Source organism: Loxodonta africana, chromosome X, assembly GCF_030014295.1.
Source record: "Loxodonta africana isolate mLoxAfr1 chromosome X, mLoxAfr1.hap2, whole genome shotgun sequence".
In the NCBI taxonomy this organism is placed as follows: domain Eukaryota; kingdom Metazoa; phylum Chordata; class Mammalia; order Proboscidea; family Elephantidae; genus Loxodonta; species Loxodonta africana.
The window spans coordinates 9,703,971-9,726,135 of record NC_087369.1 but is presented as its reverse complement, the minus strand read 5'-3'; the positions used below and the strand labels follow the sequence as shown (position 1 = coordinate 9,726,135).

Here is a 22,165-nt window from a genome sequence, read left to right as displayed (position 1 = left end):
AATCCCAAAGGTCACATATTGTATGATTCTATTTATATAACTTTCTTGAAATGGCAAAATGATACAAACTGGGAACAGATTAGTGGTTCCCAGAGGTTAAGGAGTATCCAGAGTGGGAAGGAAGTGAGCGTGGCTACAAAAGGGCAGCATAAGGGATCCACATGGTGGTGGAAAGTTCTCTCCCTTCATCGTATCAGTGTCGAGGTCCTGCTTTTAATTAAAAAAAGGAAAACAAACCTGGCACCTTGATTCCATTGTATCTTAGCTGCTGCTGTTGTCTAACGTAGACCTTACTCGGTGGTCAACGTGGGTTACGCACAGTACCCAAAACACGTGTATACTTTTCTCCCATTTTGTCTTTCCCCGCACCACTTTGTGTACTTGCAGCTCTGCCCCCCGTGTATTTGCCTATTAAAGTGTTACAGCCTCCGAGGCTCAGCTCAGATGCCACCCTCTCCTGCTTTCTCGTATCACCCGGGCCGAGTGATCTTGTTCTCTTGTGTTTTCTCCTCACAGTGTTTCAACCACTAACGTACCACCCCGTGTTACAGATATTTGTCTATTTCATCAGAAGCGTAAGATCATAGAAGAATAGAGGGGCCTTCAAGATTATTGAATTGCCCCCTCAAAGCAAAAAAACACAAAACAAAACCAATGGCCATCGAGTTGACTCCAACTCGTGATGACCCCATGTGTCAAAGTAGAACTGTGCTCCATAGGGTTTTCAAAGCTGTGACCTTTTGGAAACAGATCGCCAGGCCTTTCTTCCAAGGTGTGTTTAGGTGGGTTTGAACCGCCAATCTTTCGGTTAGTAGTAGAGTGCTTAACTGGTTGCACCACCCAGGAACCCCATATCACATAGTCAACAAATATTTATTGAACACCTGCTATGCACAGCCTCTGTGAATGGTCATGGACATTTATCAGTGAGTAAGATACAATCTTTGAATGTGTATAAACTTATAAAGAAATTATTTTATGTAGAAGGAATAGAGACAAAGTATTGCTGATGAAAAGGCACAAAACTGGATCATGGCATTTAGGAAGAAAATAGAAGTGAGATTGAATTGGAAGCATGAAGTCTATAATGGGAGATTCTGCATGCTGATTGACTGTTCATTTCCAGAATGGGATGCGTCCTAGCCCCATTTAAATTTTATTTAAGCCTTTCTGTGCTCGTGGTTCTGTGTGAAGATATATAAAGATGAACCCATAATGGGCTGTGTGTAACAGCTGTCCCTGTGTCTAAGGGCTGTCCCTGTGTCTAAGGGCTGTCCCCGTGCGTAACGGCTGTCCCTGTGTGTAAGGGCTGTCCCTGTGTGTAATGGCTGTCCTGGTGTCTAAGGGCTGTCCCTGTGTCTAAGGGCTGTCCCTGTGTTTGAGGGCTGTCCCTGTGTTTGAGGGCTGTCCCTGTGTCTAAGGGCTGTCCCTGTGTCTAAGGGCTGAAATCGCCTTGTGTGTTTCCCTCTCAGCCTTCCTGTACGTAAGCTCCATGCAGGCAGGGACCTTGTGGGTCTTGCCCAGCAATCCGAGTAGGACCTGCAGGTATGTAGCAGGTACTCAGGACATATTTGGTGACCGACTGAATAAATGAAACAGGAATAGGGCTTTTCTGGGCACTATTCTACTCCCAGCCAATCAGGAAACTGCAGGTATCTGATTGCGCCCATCCCATGAGATGTTGTTGCTGTGTTCTCTTGAGTCGGTTTTGACTCACAGCGACGCTGTAGGACAGAATAGAGCTGTCCCATAGGGTTTCCTAGGCTGTAATCTTTACAGGAGCAGATCACCAGACGTCTTTCCCACGGAGCTGCTGGGTGTGTTCGAACCTCTGACCTTTTGGTTAGCCACCTAGCCTTCAACCATTGCACCATCAAGGCTCCCCATGAGGGAGCTCTTTAAAATGTCTGAGTAGATTATTGTAACTGGATTCCTAATAGACACAACAAAGAGGTTCCTGGAGTGACATAAACCTGTTAAACACTGAATACACTGCGTATGGTTTAGTAACAGCGCAGCAGAAACGCATGAAGACTTTCAGGGAGAATATCCAATCATAACTAGAGGGTATCTTCTGATCTTACTTGTTGGCTTGCTGGTGGAACCTGTCAGCTCGGGCATTAGGCATACCCCCGCCCAAGGCCTGAAGAACTCCATCTAAAGCCGAAGTCCAGGAAATTGCCCAGACCCCTCTGTGTGCCTCTGCTTCAGATCCACAGCCTCCTTTCTCCATTTGGCTGCCCCAGTGGTGGCACAAATGGACTCCTCCTGTCTGTCCAGGCACTTCGGGCTGATGATCACTGAACTCTGAGCACGCCCATTTGGCATCTCCCGAGATACTGCTGGCTGAATTGACACTCTGGATAGTGTGTACCTCAGTTTTCAGCAAGGGGAGCTCCTGACTGTACTTGACAGGGTGAGAGTTAAGTTATCAGTTGCCAAACCTCTCCTCTCTGCTCTACTGCTGACCTCCCTGCCAGGACTTGCCAAGGTCGGGCAAGTTTTGCTTCTAGCATCACTGTATATCTGTTGTGTTTCACTTGTTTTGTCCCCTATTCATTCTGTACTTATTCCTGACTTGTCAGTTGTATAAGGCGATAAACTCATGGCAGACTTTTTAGACATTTTGTATGTAACTTCTCAGTGTTCTGGAAATCCTGGTGGCGTAGTGGTTAAGTGTTACAGCTGCTAACCAAAAGGTCAGCAGTTCGAATCCATCTGACACTCCCGGGGAAACTCTATGGGACGGTTCTACCCTGCCCTACAGAGTTACTATGAGTCACAATCGACTCAATGGCAGCAGGTTTGGTTTTTTTGGGGTTCTCCGTGTTCCAGCCTTAATAGAGAGGAACTTCTATCATGTTTATAGGACCTTTAACACCTGCATGTAGTCTATTGTGCTAACTACATTTGTTTCTAATTATTACTGCATTGACCTGTGTAATGCTGGAATGTCTGGAGCTCCAGGACAGGAAGCCCTGTGACGGAAGAAGCCACACTGGATTTTTCTCTCTCACTGTATTTCGAGTACCTGACATAGTGGCTGGCACATAATTGTTGTCTTACTGGATTCCCTTCCTGCCAGGAACCTAAGCACGAATTGCCCATGACTTCAGCAGAGTAATTGGAACTAACTAACACTACTGTTGTGGGAGGCATTTTACGGACTAGAACCCATGGGTGGTGCAAATGGTTAACACACTCGGTCGCTAACCAAAAAGTTGGAGGTTTGAGTCCACCCAGAGGCACCTTGGAAGGAAGGCCTGGCAGTCTACTTTGGAAAAAGCAGCCATTGAAAACCCTATGGGACACAATTCTGCTCTGACAATCGTGGGGTTGCCGTGACTCAGAGTCGACTTGCCGGCAACTAGTTGGCTAGCATTTTAGCCTGTGGGCTGTGAGCTGCTGGCTGCTAGGAAGATGGCCCTTCATTATTCAGATGACTTTTTCCTAAATATCTTTTTCTGTCTCTGTAATTAAACATCCTCACTTTAAAGATAACCACATATCTGCTAAGAGCCAGCTTAACGTTCGGGGAGGATTTTATTGAAAACATTACAAATGTGGGTTCCTGCCTCATGAAACTGATAGTAGAACTTTAGTGACCTTCCCAGAGTTCCATGGGCGGAAAGTGGCAGACACAGGACTCGACCGGCTCTGAGCTCGATGTACTTCCCAGGAAGACGAATGAACGTCTGTTTTTCTTAACAGACAAAGAGGGAAGAGGAGAAGCACCAGTGTTGACAGTTCACAAATGCTAATGCTGGGAGCAGTGCGTTCCAGTCACCTCATTCTAGAGATGGGGAAACTGAGGCCCAGAGATTTCCCCAAGGGGACACAACACGGTTATGGAAAAAAATGTGTCTAAAGCACAGTGTCTGACAGAACTGTAATGCGAACCACAGACACGGGGCAACGTGTAATTTTAATCTTTCTTGCGGCCCTGTGACAAAAGTGAAGAAGAAACAGGTGAAATTAATTTTAAGAATATATGTAATCTACCCCGTCCATCACAGTTAGGATCTTTTCAGCAAGCACGTCATTGATATAAAAATTATTCATGGGTGTTTTACATTCTTTTGTTCATACTGAGCTCTTCAAAATTTGAGATGCTTGGGTCTGCCACATGGAGAAAATGATAGCTTACAGTCAGTCAGATAAGGTTTTGCTTTGTGCATGTCCAGCGGGGGGACATTAACCTCTTTTTTCCCCTTAACCCACTGCTGTCTAGTCGATGCTGATTCATAGCGACCTGTAGGATAGAGTAGAACTGTCCCATAGGGCTTCCAAGGCTGTAAATCTTTACAGAAGCAGACTGCCACATCTTTCTCCTGTGGAGGGGCTGGTGGGTTTGAACTGCCAACCTTTTGGTTAGCATCCAAGCAGTTTAACTGCTGTACTACCAGTCTCCTTCTTTCCCCTTAAAGCCCTATTTTTTCATGGAGGATCTTGAAGGATTCTTGTTCTGGAAAACATGCTTTGGGTGAAGCTGTATTAATGTGTAATTCTGATAACTGCCTGTGTCCTAGACAAGATGAAAAGGGTTTGTGGAAGACTCTGGTGTATGGCTCATCCAAGTGCCTTTCTTGGCCCTTTTTGCCTTGTCAGTTTCTACTTTCCCAGCTTCTCTTGCAGCTAAGGGTGGACATGTAGCCTCTTCCGTCCAGTAAGACATAAATGGAAATCTGCTAGCTTTCTTGATAAAAAGAGCAGACGTTGTGGATGCTGATCCTTTCCTCAGTTTCCACCTTGAATATGGTTGTTCTGCCTGGAGTTACAGTGACCATCTTGCATCCGTGAATGTAAGTTTCAGAAAATACCAGCAGCTCCAGCCTTTGAATCAGTGCCAGCCACTGCCTGTCTCCTGATTCTTGTTATGTAAGAAACAATGACTATTATTTGGGCTGAAAGCATCATAACTGATGAAAACCATAGGGTTTTCAATGGCTGATTTTTCAGAAGTAGATTGCCAGGCCTTTCTTCTGAGGCATCTCTAGGTGAACTCAAACCTCCAACCTTTTGGTTAGCAGCTGAGTGCGTTAACCATTTGTACCACACGGGGATTCTACTGATAGAATGACATTATTAAGAGCTTGCCTATTAACCCAGAATTCCTTCAGCTTCCCTCAATCTCAAGCAATATGTCATGTCAGCCATGATGCTGAGCCTTACCTAGATCCAGAGCTTTCCATGACAGCCAGCCAGAAAACTTAGATCTACCAAGGATCAGACTCCGCAAATTGTGCAGGTGTTCCTTGCCTCGTATCCAGGATTTCGGGAAGGGTCACGGGCACCTGTAGGGTACCTGTACTCAACATTCACCTCCCACAGGCGTGTTGCTTCCTAATTGACACACTGATTCTCTTGACGGCTGGAGACGTACCCCGATGTGCACCCCGTTCCTTTCTCAGAGGGCTGGACTCTCTTTCCCCAGCTGCTGCCTGGAGCCTTGCCCCGAGCCACGTGGATCATCTGGAGTGACAATGCTGCCACTGTTTGCTTCTAGCAGCTCTGTTACTGAAAAGATGTAGTTATCTCACCCATCTCTGGACTGTTGAGCTACCTTTGATCTTTGGTATTTTTTCGTCTCAGTTGACTCTCTACTTACCATTTACTGTTGGATGGTGGAATTTGGATTGGCGGCTCTCCTGGTACAAGGTCAGCCAGTCTCTAAGCCCTAGACTCAGCCCTGACCCTTCTTCTCCCTCCAAGGTCCCAACATGTCCATCATTCTCTGGGAGACTGTGGGGTAGCCTGCCCTCAGGATGGTGCCCAATAATTCTTCCCTTCTGATATTCACATCCTGATTAGTCCCTTCTCATAATGAAGAGGGCTAATCAATACCACATTATAACTGATAAAATACTAGGGAATGACGGTGTGTAACTTTGTAGGATAGGCCATAAAAGACACTGCTATTGTGTCCTGCTCTCTCTTGGATCACTTGCCCTGGGAGAAGCCAGCCGCCATGTGTGAGGACACACAAGCAGCTCTGTGGAGAGGTCCTTGTGGTGGGGAACTGAGGCCCTCTAACAACAGCCAGCACCCAGTTGTCAGTACTGCGCACGAACCATCTCAGAAGCGGATCCTCCTGCCTCAGGCAAGCCTGTAGATGACTGCAGCTGCTGCCGACAGCTTGAGTACAGGGGAGACCCTGAGCTGGAACCACCCAGTGAGATAATGTTTATTCTTGTCTTACGCCACTAAATTTTGGTTTAATTTATTACACAGCAACAGAAGACTAACATATCACAGACCAGGAACTAGCCGTGGCCACCAGGAGTTCCCACATAGCCCCTGCCCTTTTACATGACTATAATGATGCTTGTACCACAATGTTGTTGTTCTGTGTTGTCAACTTGACTTTGACTCATAGCAACCCCGTGTGACAGAGTAGAACTGCCCCGTAGGGTTTTCTAGGGTGTAAATCACAGGAGCAGATTGCCAGGTCTTTCTCCCTCAGAGCTTCTGGGTGGGTTCAAACCACTCACCTTTTGGTTAGCAGTTGAGCGCTTAATTGTTGTGCCACCAGGGCTCCTTCATGCTGTCATAGTATCCCACATAATAGTTTCCCATTTGGGCTATGAATATATGCTTTTCAGTATTTAGTGCTTCTTAAGTACTTAAGTATTTTCAGTACTTGTTCATTTGGAAAAATCAGAAAGGGTGTGAAAATTAAAAAGATGAAATAGTTGAAATGAAATTTAATTGCAGTAAAAAATGTAGTTGAATCTTAAAAATGTAGAACCCCAGCCCTAGGAGGTATCCAGGAGACAGACATCTCCATCCTGAGCTTACCAGAGGGTGTGGCAGCGTTGCTATGTAGTGCTGTGCTGTGGGCAGCTGTCGAAGCTGCTGGAATTGAGTATTAAGTCTCTTCATCTTGCGGACTTTGCAAGGTGAGATTTCTTTCCCTTGCACTTGCGAAGATGTGCTTTAGAGCTCTGCCCAGGAGCCAAAATGGAGCTGTGTGTGCCTCACGCGAGAAACCGTGTTTTCATCCTCCAACAGCCAGGGATTCCCAGGTACATACAGACGACCGAGCGGGGTTGAGTGATTAAGCCCAGGACTGGGGCCTGGATCCAGCCTGGCTCAGTGCAGCCTGGGTGAGTGGCTGATCCGCTCCGAGTCTGTTGGCTGCTCACAAGGTGGGAGGTAGGAGAGTGCTCTTGTGAGGATCGTTGGTGTCAGCTGCTGTGAAGTTGGCTGATCCCACGCTCAGTGGGACAAAATGCTGCTGGTCCTGTGCCATCACTGTGATTGCTTTCAGGTTGGACCTTTGTCATCTGTCAAGTTTTTAATGACCGGTTTTTATAAATAGATTGCCAGGCCTTTCTTTGTAATCTGTCACCCTGGAAGCTTAGCTGAAACCTGTTCAGCATCCTAGCAACGCACAGACCTCCACTGACAGATGGGTGGCGGCTGTGCGTGAGGTGCACTGGCTGGGAATCCAACTCGGGTCTCCTGCCTGGAAGATGAGAATTCTAATGCTGAACCACTAAGGCCTCACCCTTTTGAGGATCAGATGAGAAAATTCCCTTGTGCTTCTTACATTCCGTTCTGTTTTTGTTGTGACCGTCCCATAGGATGGCATTTCATTATGCTTCAAATAGAAATGTGATTGTAAAGGACGGGTCCAACCGCACAGTTGCCATGCAGATAGGAACTGTTCGCATCGAAGCTGACGCATCTCAACTGGTATTTAACCTAATTCAGTCATGATGAGTAAGCTGCTGTATTAGCTTAGTATGATTAAAACATAGAAGTAGTCGTTTAGTATGCCAATATTACTCTAAATTTTTACCTTGTACAGTTGCCACAAAGTGTCTATTCATTGTAATTATCTGATTATGGCGAAAACATAATGAATCGTTCCTGGTGAAGACAGGGCTAAAATGAAATGTAATCTCTCCTGTCACCCCTGAAACAAGGGAGTATAGAAACTCGTATTGCCCGGGAGGATTTTACACACAGACACGCAGACGCACAGACACACACACACACAGTTTTGACAATGCAATGCTTCCGTAAGTTGGCCATGTTTTTCTTTCTCTTGACTACAGCACCCCCTGCCCCCGCTTACTGCCCCCAAGAGACCCTGCCCGGCTGCTTGTCGTATTCACAGGCTGCAGACGTAGGGCACGTTTTAATGGGAACTCGCAAACGGTTTACCAGATCCCGAGACAGCTGGGAGAGCTCCGCAGGTTCAGGGTGTTGTTGTACTGAAAGCACACAGGAGGCTCTTGAACACACGTGTTGTGGTTGTTCGGTGCCGTGGAGACGCTGTTCAGTCCCGCGCCATCCCTGTCGTCATTGCTACGCTTGGACTTGTCATTGGTTATGCACAAGTGTGTGTGTGGATGTGTGCTGTGTATGTGTGCGTGGGTATGTGTGAATGTGTATCTGTCTACATGTTTATGTGCACACGTTTGTACGTGCAGCTACGTCTGCATGTGCGTGTGTCAGTGTGCCTTTATATGTTTGTGTGTATATGTGTTTGTGGGTGTTACGGATTGAATTGTGTCCTCCCAAAATATGTGTTGTAAATCCTAATCCCTGTAGTGGTTATAATCCCATTTGGGAATGGTTTTTTTGTTATAGTAATGAGACAGTTTTTTTTTTTTCTAATGAGACAGTATTAGTGTAGGTGTGTCCTAAATCAATCTCTTTTGAGGTATAAAAGCAAGCAAGCTAACAGTGATGGGGGAAGAGAGATGCCAAGTCACAGGAAGATCGCGCAGGAGCAGAAGCTCAGAAGAAACAAGGACCTTCCTCCAGAGCCAACGGAGAGACAAGCCTTCCCCACGTGCCGTCGCCCTAACTTCAGACTTCTAGCCTCCTAAGCTGAAAATGAATTTCTGTTTGTTAAAGACGGCACTTGCGGTATTTCTGTTATAGTAGCACTAGGTAACTGATAGCGGCCATGTGTGCACGTGTATACGTGTGTGCGTGTGTGTATACTGCATGTGTATTCATATGTATGTACATGCTGTCTGCACGTAAGCGTGTGCATATGTGCATTTATGTGTGCACATGTGCGTGTGTGCACGTATGTGGACAGGCGTGCATGTGTATGACGTGACTGCGCATTTCAGTGTGTGCATGTGTGGATATAGTTGTCTGTTGCCTCTACCTTGAGGTGACCTCACCTGTCCTCTGTTTTCCCCTCACTGCTGATTGCCCTGATTTTTGTGTGCAATCACAAATAATTTTGAGGCCCCAAATGCTAGACTGCAGCTCCGCTGAACTGATGGATCAGGAGAAGCATACTGATTACGGAATGGTGCGGTCCCTCTGTAGCAGCCGTCAGGGGCGGTAGAGGGGACTGGAGGGCTGCACAGGGTGGCGTAAGCTGCAGTCCTGGAGCAGACCTGGGGCCAGAGCGGTGGACCGATGCGGCCCTGCACAGCCCTACTCTCCACATAGCATGCTGACTGCCCGCGTGAACTTAGGGGTCGGGGAACCAAAGGTGTCCTGGGGCTCCCGTGAAGGGCGACCCCTGCACAACAGGCAAAATACTGCCTGGGTCTGCGCCATCCCCACGATCAGATGCGGATCAGACCGTTGTTCTCCATAGGGTTTTCATTGGCTGATTTCTGGAAGTAGATTGCCAGGCCTTTCTTCCTAGTCTGCCTTGGTCTGGAAGCTCTGCTGATACCTGTTTAGCACGATAGCCACACGTGAACCGCCACTGACAGATGGGTGGTGGCTGCACATGAGGTGCGTTGGCCGGAAATCGAACAAGGGTGTCCTGCATGGAAGGTGAGAGTTCTACCACTGAGGCCCAAAGCCTCAGTCATGTCACAAGCTGGTCCCAGTGATGGACAAAGTCCCTGCATCTCTTGACTGCTTAGCACAGCAGGCAGTCTGTGTGCTTCACCTGCTTTGTCACTTTTCATTCTAAGGGCAACTTATGAAGCCAGTACTCAGGCTCCCCTTCACAGAGGCTCTGATAAGTGGAGACTTCCTCTAGAGCACGCAGGAACGAGCAGCTGTGACTGTAACCCAGGCACTTGCCTCCGATCTGCCTCAAAAATGTGTGGCGATCAGACAGGTGACAAGGAAACCTGTCCCAACAAAACCTGCTGAGTGGGAGTCCCGAGGCAGCTTCTGGTGATGGGCGTAGCCCAGCTTCAGATCCTCCACAGTGTACCTCGTCAGACTCTAGCTGGGCTGCTCAGAGGTGGGCTCACCTGGAGCTTGTTAGGAAATGCATGTTCTCTGGCCCATCAGTGGAATCAGGAGCTTGGAGTGGGGTGGCGAGGTGTCTGAACAAGCACGCGGGATGGTGATACACGGGAGCACTCGTGTTTGAGACCTCCAGCTCCACGGCCACTTCTACCCTCTTTGTGACTCTGAGGCCTCTTCCATTCCTCTCACATTGGAACCCAAGCACAGGACCAGGGCGTTGTGCAGGAGGGAAGGTGCATGTTAGACAACCACGTCTATGGGGAAAGTGGGTGAGGGTGACCGAGGGTACAGGTTTCCTGCACATTTTAGTCATCAGGGTTTCAACTCTCTCCCCTCAGGGAACACACTTGAAACTGATTCTCATTACTCCTGACCTGTGCCTTTCTTCTTCCGGAAGAGTCAGAGCTTAGAAGACCATAGCCCATTGCCTCGGAATCGATTCCAACTTATAGTGACCCTATAGGATGGAGCAGAACTGCCCCATAGGATTTCCAAGGCTGTAATCTTTATGGGAGCAAATTGCCACATCTTTCTCCCGAGGAGCCGCTGGTGGGTTCGAACCATTGACCTTTTGGTTAGCAGCCGAGCCTTTAACCACTGTGCCACCAGAGCTCCTTAGAAAGGTCTATGGTAAAGACACTGATTTTTTTTTTTCCTTATGCTTCTGGTGGCTTCTCCTGTAAGGACTTGCAAGCTCCTCAGCCCCAGAGGCCCCCATAATGAGAACGAGCAAGGCCAGGTGGCAGGGTCCTGTTCTCTCTCTCAGCAGAGCCTCTGCTTGGCTTGAGCGGTGGCTTCAGGTACATCTGTGCTGAATCCTGTGCACTAATTGCTACGTGACCCAGAGCTTCAGGAATGTCACGACCGCCCTTATCACACAATTCCACCATCCAGTGGCTTTCGTTATTGGAAAGTAATTTCATTCCTAAAGTATCTTGAAGAAAGCTACAGTGGAAGAACATTGTTTTAGCTGCAGTTGCCTCCCCGCTGAGAATGGAGAAAGCCAAAGAAGTGATTTGACATGATGTTCTCAGCACATACATCTCCTCTAAGCCCTGACGCCACGCCTTTTGATGGCATTATCTCCTCTCCACTCTGTTGATTTAGTTACAGAAAGAATTTTGCTGTACAAAGCAGGGGAAATGATTTCACACTTGCTTTGATCCCAAATCTGTTGAGGTGGTTAAACTGTTGAGTATATGCAAATATGGTTAGCACTGCTAAGAGGAGAAAAAGACAGGCAAATTCTTAGCGCAAGTCAGGAGGCTTATGTGCTGTCTTGAATATTTCTGGATGGGTTTAAAAAAAATTTTTTTTTAAAAGGTAGTTTAAATTTAAGAAAGTCAAGGATGCTGGGAATAGAAAATCATGTCCATTGATCATTATTTTAGCAACAATCTAATATCTCTTCTGTGTCATATTTGGTTATGTAAAGCAAAAATAAGGTCACCATGACAAACTTTGATGCCATTAATTAATTGCTATGGAAACCCTGGTGGTGTAGTGGTTAAAGGCTGTGGCTGCTAACCCAAAGGTCAGCAGTTGGAATGCACCAAGCACTCCTTGGAAACTCTATGGGGCAATTCTACTCTGTCTTTTAGGGTCGCTATGAGTTGGAATCGACTTGATGGCAGTGGGTTTGGGGTTTTTTTTTTTTATGAGTTAACCTAAGGAGCCCTGGTTAAAGGACCCGACGGCTAACCAAAAGGTCTGTGTTTCAAACCCACTATCCACTCTGAGGGAGAAAGATGTGGTAGTCTGCTCCCATAAAGATTACAGCCTTGGAAAAGCTATGGGGCAGTTCTACTCTGTCCTATATGGTTGCTATGAGTTGGAATCCACTCAACGACGACGAGTTTTGGTATGAGTTAGCTTGGATGACGATCTTGGCTAAATGATGAAATACTGGGTCTCTGTTTTAGCTGAAGACAATTTGGTGGTGGTTTGCATTACTTTTGGTTTCTGGTTTTGGGCAGCTAATGTTGCCCTCATTATCTTCCCTCTGTGAAAAGGAGTATTTCTTTATAATAGAATTTGTAGCTTTACATAATAGGAATTGGTTCACAACTTTGCCAGGGATTATCCATTATTGAGTAAAAAAAAAATTTTTTTGGAAGTACCTTGAAACTTGGAGGATGATATTTAGTCATTGTATCAACTACTTGCCCATCGGTGTCTGTCAGCATGGAAGCTTTCGGAGGTGAAACTTAATTGTTGGTAGGCCAAATATAAATCATGTCTGGAGGAGCAGAAATGACCCCAATTTGTGAAAAATGTGTGACTCCATCTGGTAATTATTGTTAGTTGCCAACGAGTTGGCTCCTGGCTCATGGCAGCCCATGCAGAATGGAATGAAACCCTGCCTGGTCCTGTGCCATCCCCATGATTGGTTGCACATTGGATTCTTATAGTCCATAAGGTTTTCTTTGGATGATTTTCAGAAGTAGATTGCCAGGCCTTTCTTCCTAGTCTATCTTAGTCTGGAAGGTCTGCTGAAACCTATTCAGCAGCCCAACAACAGGAAAGCCTCCACTGACAGACAGACAGACATGAGGTGCATTGGCCAGGAATCAAGCCAGGATCTCCTGCATGGAAAGTGAGAATTCTACCAGTGAACCACTGATGGCTGCATCCATCTCATAGTGGTCACTTTCAGAAGGTGACAAAAGTTTCTCATTTGCTAGATGAGAGCACAGGCATGTAACTGGTTTGATGAGTACCAAGGAGTTTGGGACAGAGTTAGCTGGCCTGGAGGCGGGCAACAATAGACAGGCCAGCAGAAGCAAGCCCAGGAAGTCTGGCCAGCCTGGAGGGATCTGCTGGATCCTGTATTTCAAGGAATACTTGCTGTGGGTTAAAGTCAGGTTGGGAAAAATATGATAAATTATAACATTTTACGCAGGCGTAAGGTGTTCTTAGTTTCAGTTATTTGCAGTACGGATCCATATAATTACATTAGATATAGATAAGTGTGAGGCAGTGGTAGGTCAGTGGCAGAATTCCTACCTCCCATGCAGGAAACCTGGGTTAGCTTCGCAGCCAGTATATCCCACATGCTGCCAACATCTGTATGTTGGAAGCTTACCTGTTGCTATCGTGCTGAACAGCGGCGCTTCCAGGCTAAGACAGACTAGGAAGAAAGGCCTAGAGATCTACACAGCCAAGGAAAACCCTATGGAACACAATGGAACATTGTCTAGTTCGCAACCAATGATGAGTGTGGTGCATTATCAGGCAGTATTTAATTCCATTGTGCATGGGGTCACCATGAATTGGAGTTGACTCGATGGCAGCCAAGAACAACAGCAGTGAACAAACAAACAGTTGCTGTTGAATCAGTTCCAACTTATGGCGACCCCATGTGTGCAGAGTAGACCTTCGCTCCATAGGGTTTTCAAGGCTGTGACCTTTCGGAAGCAAATGGCCACGCGTTGATTTCGTGTAGCCTCTGGGTGGTTTTGAACAGCCATCCTCTTGGTTAGTAGCATAGTGCTGTTTTCTCTTCCGAGGGACTCCATAACAACAACAATAGTTAAGAGTAAAAATGAGTCACAAAGTTGAGATCAGGAATTAAAGTGTGGATCTGGTAAAAATTGAAGAGACAAATTGAGCAGAGGTTCTAGTTTCCTAGGGCTGCCATAACGAAGTACCACAAACTGGGGGGCTTATCAGAACAGAAGTTCCTTATCTCACAGTACTGGAGGATGAAAGTTGGAGATCAGAGTGCCCACTGTGTTGATTCCTTGTGAGGCTCTGAGGGAGAATCTGTCCCATGCCTCTCTCCCAGCTTCTGGTGGCTCCAGGCATTCCCTGGTTTGCAGCTGCAGCATAACTCTGTCATCAGATGGCGTCTCTCCTCTGTATCCCTGTTCTTGGGTCTCTTCTATAAGGACACCAGGCATATGGGATTAGGACCCACCCTACTCCAGCATGACCTCATGCTAACCTAACCGATAAGCTCTTCATAGACTCTATATCATAGATTTGGGGGTTAGGACATCAGCATAGCTTTTTGGGGGGACACAATTCAATCCATAACAGTAAGCGTTTGGTTTAGGCAGAAAAAAAAGAGCTAGAGATCAGGAAATGTAGGCTGTAACTAAAAGATCTGTATATGGGGGGTGGTAGGTAGTAAAGAGATTCATAGTATCTAAATGTAGGGTGGAGAAGGTGCTGGAAAGATGGGCTAGTGGGATTGAATTTTGGGGAGCTTTGAGTTCCTGCGGATTTGAGTAAATCATGGCTTTGACTTTTCCCAGCCAACCAGTCTTTCATCTGTGTAATACCTCCTGCCATTACTGCATCATCAAAGGATGTTTGTCTTAGAGTATTCTAGAGAAAAAGAACCAGAGAGAGAGGGGGAGAGAGAGATGGATTGATTGATTTACTTCAGGGAATTGGCTCACATGACTGTGGGTGCTGGCAAATCCAAATTCTGTAGGTCAGGCGGCAGGTTGGGGACTCCTGCAGGCTTGCATCCCAAGATCCATAGGTCAGGTGGCAGAAAGAGTGCAGAATGAGGAACCAGAGTGAGTTCTGCTGAAATATCCCTATCCTGTACTCTGAAGACAGACCACACCCTAAGAAATTGCTTTCCAGCTATTGATTACATCACGTTAGATTACATTATAGAAAGTGATTATGTTACATTGTATTACATTACATTATGGAACAGCAACTAGATTAGTGTTTGGCCAAACCACTGGAGCCATAGCCTAGTCAGTTGACACTAACATTAACCATCACAATGTCCTGAAGACAGAATGTGATGATAAAATATTGGGCACAGCGCCTGGCATGGTGGCAGTTACCAGACAAATGCTTCCTGTCTTTCCTTCCCTCCGTGTGCTTCCTTTGCTTGGGGATTGTTTTGCGTCCGAGGCCTGGACTCGAAGGACAGGCAGATCAGAGAGGCCTGAGAGTAGGTCTGTCCCTGTAAGGGTGAGACCAGGAGGCCCAGGTCCCCACACACCAGGTGTGTTAGATGCTGAAGTGTCTCCACCCAGCAGGAAACACACGAGGTGGTTCCTGGAGTTGAATAATAGCAGTTGGGAGCACCGAGCTCTCATTGAGTCCTGGGCACTGTGCTGTGAGCACTTTCATACAGTATTTCCTTTCATTTTTAGGGTAACGCTGCGAAGTAGATATTGTATCATCCATATTTTGTTGTTATTGTTGGGTGCCATCAAGTTAACACCGACTTATAGCAGCCCCATCTGACAGAGTAGGACTGCCTCATAGGGTTTTCTAGGCTGTAATCTTCCCGGAAGCAGATGGCCTGATCTTTCTCCTGTGAACCACTGGGTGGTTGCGAACCACAGACCATTCGGTTAGCAGCCGAGCGCTTACCCCTTGTGCCACGAGGGCTCCTCATCCATATTTTACAGATGAGGAAATGGACACAGAAGAGTTAAAAATGTAGGTGCAGGATCACAGAGCTTGGGGGGCCAGCAGTCTATTTGTACGATGGAATACTAGTCTGCCAAAAAGAGGAAAGAAGCCCTGATACATGCCGCAGCGTGGCTGAACCTCGAGAATGTCATGCCGACTGATACGTCAGACACAAAGGGACAGACCCCCTGTGAGCCACTTCTGTGAAGTTTCTAGAACAGGCACATCCATAGAGACCAAAGCTTATTGTGGTTACTGGGGGCGGGAGGGAGAGGAGAAGGGGGCGTCGTTGCTTAGGGAGTGCTGAGCTTCTGCGAACGGTGGGTGGTGGAATAATCTGGAAATGGATGGTGGTGATGGCGGCACATCATGGACAGAATCTCTGTCATTGAATTGCACGTGTAAAAACTGTTGAATGGGCAAATCTTTTGTTAATATTTATTCTTACCACAATAAAAAAAAAGTCATATGTATGTCAGTGGTCATCCACACGTTTGCTGGTGTTGCTCTACGGAAGCAGAAACTGAGTTTTTTTAAATTTAATTTTTCCCCTTGAGATGCAGCACTTTGTTTTTCCATATGCTTTGGTTTTTCCATAGCACTCTGCTTTTCTGATTAATTGAGTTCCTGAAGTAAGAAACACAAGACTATGGGTAATCTTCTCGAGTGTCAGATGGTGTGATTGCAGCAAGGTTTAGCATTTTGTTTTACGTTCTGTGCCTGATATTTCGCACAAGGCATTCTAGAGTCTCCGCAGAGAGTCCCTGGTCCCAAAAGCAGCCCCAACATTCTGTCCTTTTAATCCAGTTACCAAAATTTGCAGTTCCACCCTGAAGGGTATACTAGCTTTGCAGACGCCTACATTAAAATAGTTGTGATCCACCTGTCAGTCATTACATAGAGAGCTGGAGCAGAGTCATGAACGGCACGTTTCATGAGGGGCAACTCTCACAGAGCAGTGCCCACCGGTTCCTAGTGCTTCAGCCCACTGTGTGTTCCCCACCAGGCATGCCCCTCCTCCTGTCCTTTCCATCTCGCTAAAGGCAGGTCCATCCTTCCCGTAGCTCAGACAAAACCTCGAAGTCATTCTTTTTTTATTTTTTATTGTGCTTTAGGTGGAGATTTACAGAGCAAATTAATTTCCCATTCAATAATTTATACACAGATTGTTCCGTGACATTGGTTTCAGTCCTCACAATGTGTCAGCACTCTCCCCATCACCGCCCTGAGTTCCTCATTTCTGTTTGTCCTGTTTCCCTGTCCCTTCCTGCCTTCTTATCTTTGCTTTTGGGCTGATGTTGCCCTTTTGGTCTCATGTGAGTGATTGTTCCAAGAGGCACTTTCCTCACATGTGTTTATTTATAGGTCTGTCTGTCATTTGGCTGAAAGGTGATCTCCAGGAGCAGCTTCAGTTGCAAGCTGGAAGGTTGTCTAAGGGCCATAGCCTCAGGGGTTCCTTCAGCCTCTCTTGGACCAGCAAGTCTGGTCTTTTTTATGAATTTGAAGTTTGTTCTACCTTTTTTTTTTCCCCCACTCTAACTGGGACGGTCTTTTGTGATCCCAGTCAGAGCAGTCTGTAGCGGTAGCCGGGCATCCTCTAGTTCTTCTGGTCTCAGGCAGTGGAGGCTGTGGTTCCTGTGGCCCATTAGTCCTTTGGACTAATTGCTCCTGAGTCTTTGGTTTTCTTACTCTCCTTTGGACCAGATAGAAAGAGACCAATAGGTGTATCTTAGGTGGCCACTCGCAAGCTTTTAAGACCCCAGCAGATACTCACCTAAGTGGTTGTGGAACGTTGTCTTTTTGAACCATGTTATGGCCGTGGACTTGGATGTTCCCTGAGACTATGATTCCAAGCCTTCAAGCCCAGAAACTCAGTCCTGTGAGGTGTTTGGTTAGCCGAGGAAGTTTCCAGGGTTGTGTCCCCTGTGTGCTCTGTTATATATACGAGTATACATTCAGCCCATACAAATGTCTGTAGAAGTATCTACAACCAAACCTACATGTGCATGTGGGTGTACTCCCATCATGTGCATGTGGGTGTACTCCCCTTGTGTGCATGTGGGTGTACTCCCCTTGTGTGCATGTGGGTGTACTCCTCTCGTGTGCATGTGGGTGTACTCCTCTCGTGTGCATGTGGGTGTACTCCCATACGCTGTCCCTCACCTTTTCTGCATGCATATCTACTTATGTATCTACTCATAAATTATTATTTGTCATTTTTGTTGTTGCAGGATTGTGTTTGTCACAGTATTTACTGTGACTGACTTTTATTATTGCATACCTCTCAGTGTCTTCCTTTGCCTTGGTCTTCCGGTTGTTCTGACTTCCCCCATCTTGGCTATTGCCTTTCCCTTCATCAGAGTAACACACGTCTACTTTCTAGTTAATGATTTTTCCCTCCCCCCTCATTCCATCCCTGGTAACCATCAGAGAATGTTTCCTCCTGTGTGTAAAACCCTTTTCTTGATTTTTTTGTGATAGTAGTCTCATGTTATAGTATATTTTGAGAACTCATTATTCTCTGTAGCTGTGCAGTATTCAGTTGTATGTATGTTCCACACTTTGTTTATCCATTCGACCATTGATGGGCACTTAGGTTGCTCATCTCTTTGCTCTTGTGAATGATACTGCAGTGAATACCAGTGTGCATATGTCTAGTCGTGTGATGGTTGGTACTTCTCTGGGGTGTATACCTAAGAGTGAGATTGATGGCTCATAAGGAATTTCTATTTCTAGCCTTTTAAGGAAGCTCCATACTGTCTTCCAGTAGTGATTGTACCATTTTACAATTCCACTAACAGTGGATAAGGGTTCCAATCTCTCCACAACCTCGCCAGCAGTTGTTTAAATCAATTCCATTTTAGATGGGGTGAGATGGTGTCTCACTGGAGTTTGGATTTGCATCTTTCTGATGGCTAATGGCTGTGAGCCTTTCTTCATGTGTTTGTTAGCTGCCTGAATGTCCTCTATGGTGAAGTGTCTGCTCATGTCGTTGCCTATTTTTTTATATTGGATTGTTTGTCTATTTGTTGTTGAGTTGTTGAAGGGTTCTGTATATTTTAGAGATTAGACCCTTATCAGATACGTCTCTTTCAAAGATTTATTTTTCCCCCTCAATCTGTAGGCTCTCTCTCTCTCTTTTTTTTTTTTCAGTCTTTTGATGAGCATAAGGATGTAATTTTTAGGAGGTCCCAGTTATCTAATTTGTCTTCTGTTATTCATGCATATGTAGTTTGATAAACTGTTTCTGAAAAAAATTAGGTCTCCTAGTTTTGTCCCTGTGTTATCTTCCAGGAACTTTATAGTTTTAGCTTTAGCATTTAGGTCTTTGATCCATTCTGAGTTAGTTTTTTGTGTATTATGTGAGATATAAGTTCTTGCTTTTTCCAAATTATCCCGCTACCACTAACACACATTCAGTGCACCCTATGCAAAAACCCCCTCTTTCCCCCCTTGTCCCACGTCTAGTGACCATTAATCATTTTTGGTTTCTATTTGCTTATTTCATAGAATTGAGATCATATAGTATTTGTCCATTTGTGACTGACTTATTCACTCTGCATGGTGTTTTCCCATGTTGTGGCATGCATCAGGATAAGGGGACAATGTGAAAATTCTCCCTATTAACCTAACGCTGTTAGAACTTAGAACTGCATGGAAAGTCAACTGTACTGAACCACCAGCGTTCTGGTGAGGGAGACCCTTGGCGAGATGGATTGGTACAATAGTCGCAACGATGGACTCAGACATACGGTGATTGTGAGGATGATACAGGACTGGGCAGTGGCGTTTCTTTCTGTTGTATGTGGGGGTACCGTGAGTTGGAGTTGACTTGGTGGCAGCTATCTATCTACCTACCTACCTGTGGAGCCCTGGTGGCACAGTGGTTAAGGGCTTGGCTGCCAACTGAAAGGTCAGTGGTTCGAACTCACCCAGCAGCTTCACGAGTGAAAGACCTGGCAGTCTGCTCCTGTAGAGATGACAGCCTAGGAAACCCTGTGGGGTAGTTCTGCTCTGTTACATGAGGGCTCCATGAATCGAAATGGACTCAGTAGTGCCACCACCACCAGCATCCATTTACCTACATGTGTGTGCATGTGTACATGTATATACAAACATATGTGTACATGTATATGCACATGTACATGTTTATATACATGTCTGTATGTAATCTCTCACCTGTTCATGCAGTTGTTGTAGCCATTTTTACTTGTACTAGAGCATAAATGCTCGACACCCTTATTCTTCCAAATAATTTACTGAAAATATTACACTTGCAGCCCTTCTTGACTACATTTCAAAAAACTTCACTCAGCCCAGCTTGTACAGTAATGATTACCTGTCAGAAATGAAGATAGGATTTCAGAGTAACTTTGTAACTGGAAAACTGTTCTGGGCTTTTGTGGCACATTTCAGCCTGGAGATTGAATAGTGTGAGTCAAAATTGACACGACCACAACAGATTATTTATTTATTTTTTAAATCATGATTTTATTTTATTCTTTTTAGTACCATTGACCTTGACTGGCTAGCCTGCCTAGGCAGTGGAGAAATTACTCTGCTCTCTCAGATTTACAATTTAATTTACTCAGCAGTTCCTTAAGCATCTAGGGTGGGGGATGTTTTAACTGTTTAAAACTTTGGGCTTCTACTTTTCACTTACAGCTTGTGGTGTGATGGGTAACTTTTGCGTGGCCTTTCTCGCCATGGTCTTTTAACTCCCGCCCAAGTGATTGAATGGGACTATGCAAATAGGACAATTGTGGCCCACCAAGGGGATTGGTCAGTTTTGGCATCCCACTGGGCTTGAAATGCGCCATCCCAGAGGTGAGAAGGAAAGGCTCCCACCACTATCAAGGAAGACTAGCCAGGAGTGGAGTGCGTCCCTTGGACCTGGGATCCCTGCGCTGAGAAGCTCCTGAAACCTGGAGACAGAGAGAGAGAGCTATAACAACACAGAGGGCAGCAAGAAGTTGTGGCAGAGAAACGGTGACAGGAGAGACTGGTAGGAGATGGTTCAGTGGGCTTCTAGGCCCACAGAGCGAGAAAGGTGAGTGCCTTTGGGGAGGGCCTTGCTTGAACAGTAGGGTGCCTCCAGGTACTCAGGGGCATAGCGAAAAGAGCTTTGTAACATTTGCTGAGCAGGGCAGAGGCTCAGGGCCAGGGAGAGGTGTGCCTGCAAGGATGGCTGGGAAGAGGCTGTCCTTATGGAAGAACTGTATCTTCAGCATTCCTGAACCTGAACTTTAACCTGTTACTTCCCTAATAAAAAAAAAAAAATACTGTCTGAGAGTTCTTTGTGGCCATTGCAATGAATTATCAAACCCAGCACACAAGTAGAGAGTGCCGTGGGAGGGATGGCTAGTCTCAGAATTTGGTAAAAATGGAGGCGAGAGGAGGCAAGTCTGACATCTGCCTCATAGGAATCAGCCTTGGACTGTTGATCTTGATTCTCCTTCCTGTTGTGAAGTTAGAGGAGGTCAAACTTTGCTCCCCTGCCATTCTTACAAGCTGAAGTTGGAAATGTTTCAGAGAAGTCAAAGATAACAAAGATGCAGAGACACAGTATGTGGTCCTTATAGTCAAGGATGGAGTCCCTACGTGGTGCAAATGGTGGATGTGCTCAGCTGCTGGCTGAAAGGTTGGGGGTTTGAGTTCATCCAGAGGCACCTTGGAAGAAAGGCCTGGAGATTTACTTCTGAAAAATCAACGATTGAAAACCCTATAGAGCACAGTTCTACTTTGACATTTGTGGGGTCTCCATGAACTGGAGTTGGCTCGGTGGCACCTGTTGTTGTGAGCTGCAATCCAGTCTGTTCTGACTCATAGCAACCCTGTGTACAACAGAACGAAACCCTGCCTGATCCTGTGCCAGCCTCACACTCATTGCTGTGTTTGGGCCCATTGTTTTTAATTTTCAAGGAGGGGGGCAGTGGTGGTTTATTGGTAGAATTCTTGCCTTCTGTTTGGGACCCTGGTTTGACTCCTGGCTGATGTACCTCATACGCAGCTGTCACCCGTCTGTCAGTGAGGGCTTATGCGTTGCTATGATGCTGAACAGGCTTCAACAGAACTTCCAGACCAAGACAGACTAGGAGAAAAGGTCTGGTGATGTACTTGTGAAAATCAACCAGTGAAAACACTGTAGATCACGATGGTCTGATCTGCAGCGGAGCATGGGGATGGTACAGGACCCAGCAGTGTTTCATTCCGTTGTGCATGGGGTCGCCAGGAGTCAGGGGCCGACTGTAGGCATCTTCCAACAACAGATCTTCAAGGCACTTTTGATAAGAAGCTTATGAAGTGGGTACTGCGAATGACAGGCAGGGAGTGATGGGGGTGGAGCGTAGATAGTAGCCAACAGCATGGAGCAGGGCAGGAGATACTCTCGGTTGGAAGGCGTCCGACAAGAGCTGCGACCTGGAGTATCACAGCGTTGGAAAGAGTAGGCAGGGCGCTCATGGGGAGGGAAACCTAGAAACGTGTGGGATTGTTTTCATCGCCATCCAGCATTGCAGAGCCTGGGGATACTTGTAAATATTCCACCGACTTGCTGAAACCTCTCTAGTGTCAGGGTAATTGT

General features: G+C 46.2%; 1 protein-coding gene across 1 annotated transcript in view; it reads left to right on the top strand.

Annotated features, from left to right (window-relative positions):
- ANOS1 (anosmin 1) overlaps positions 1-22,165 on the top strand; it is a 635,904-nt gene that overhangs the window by 16,234 nt on the left and 597,505 nt on the right. The window lies entirely within an intron of this gene.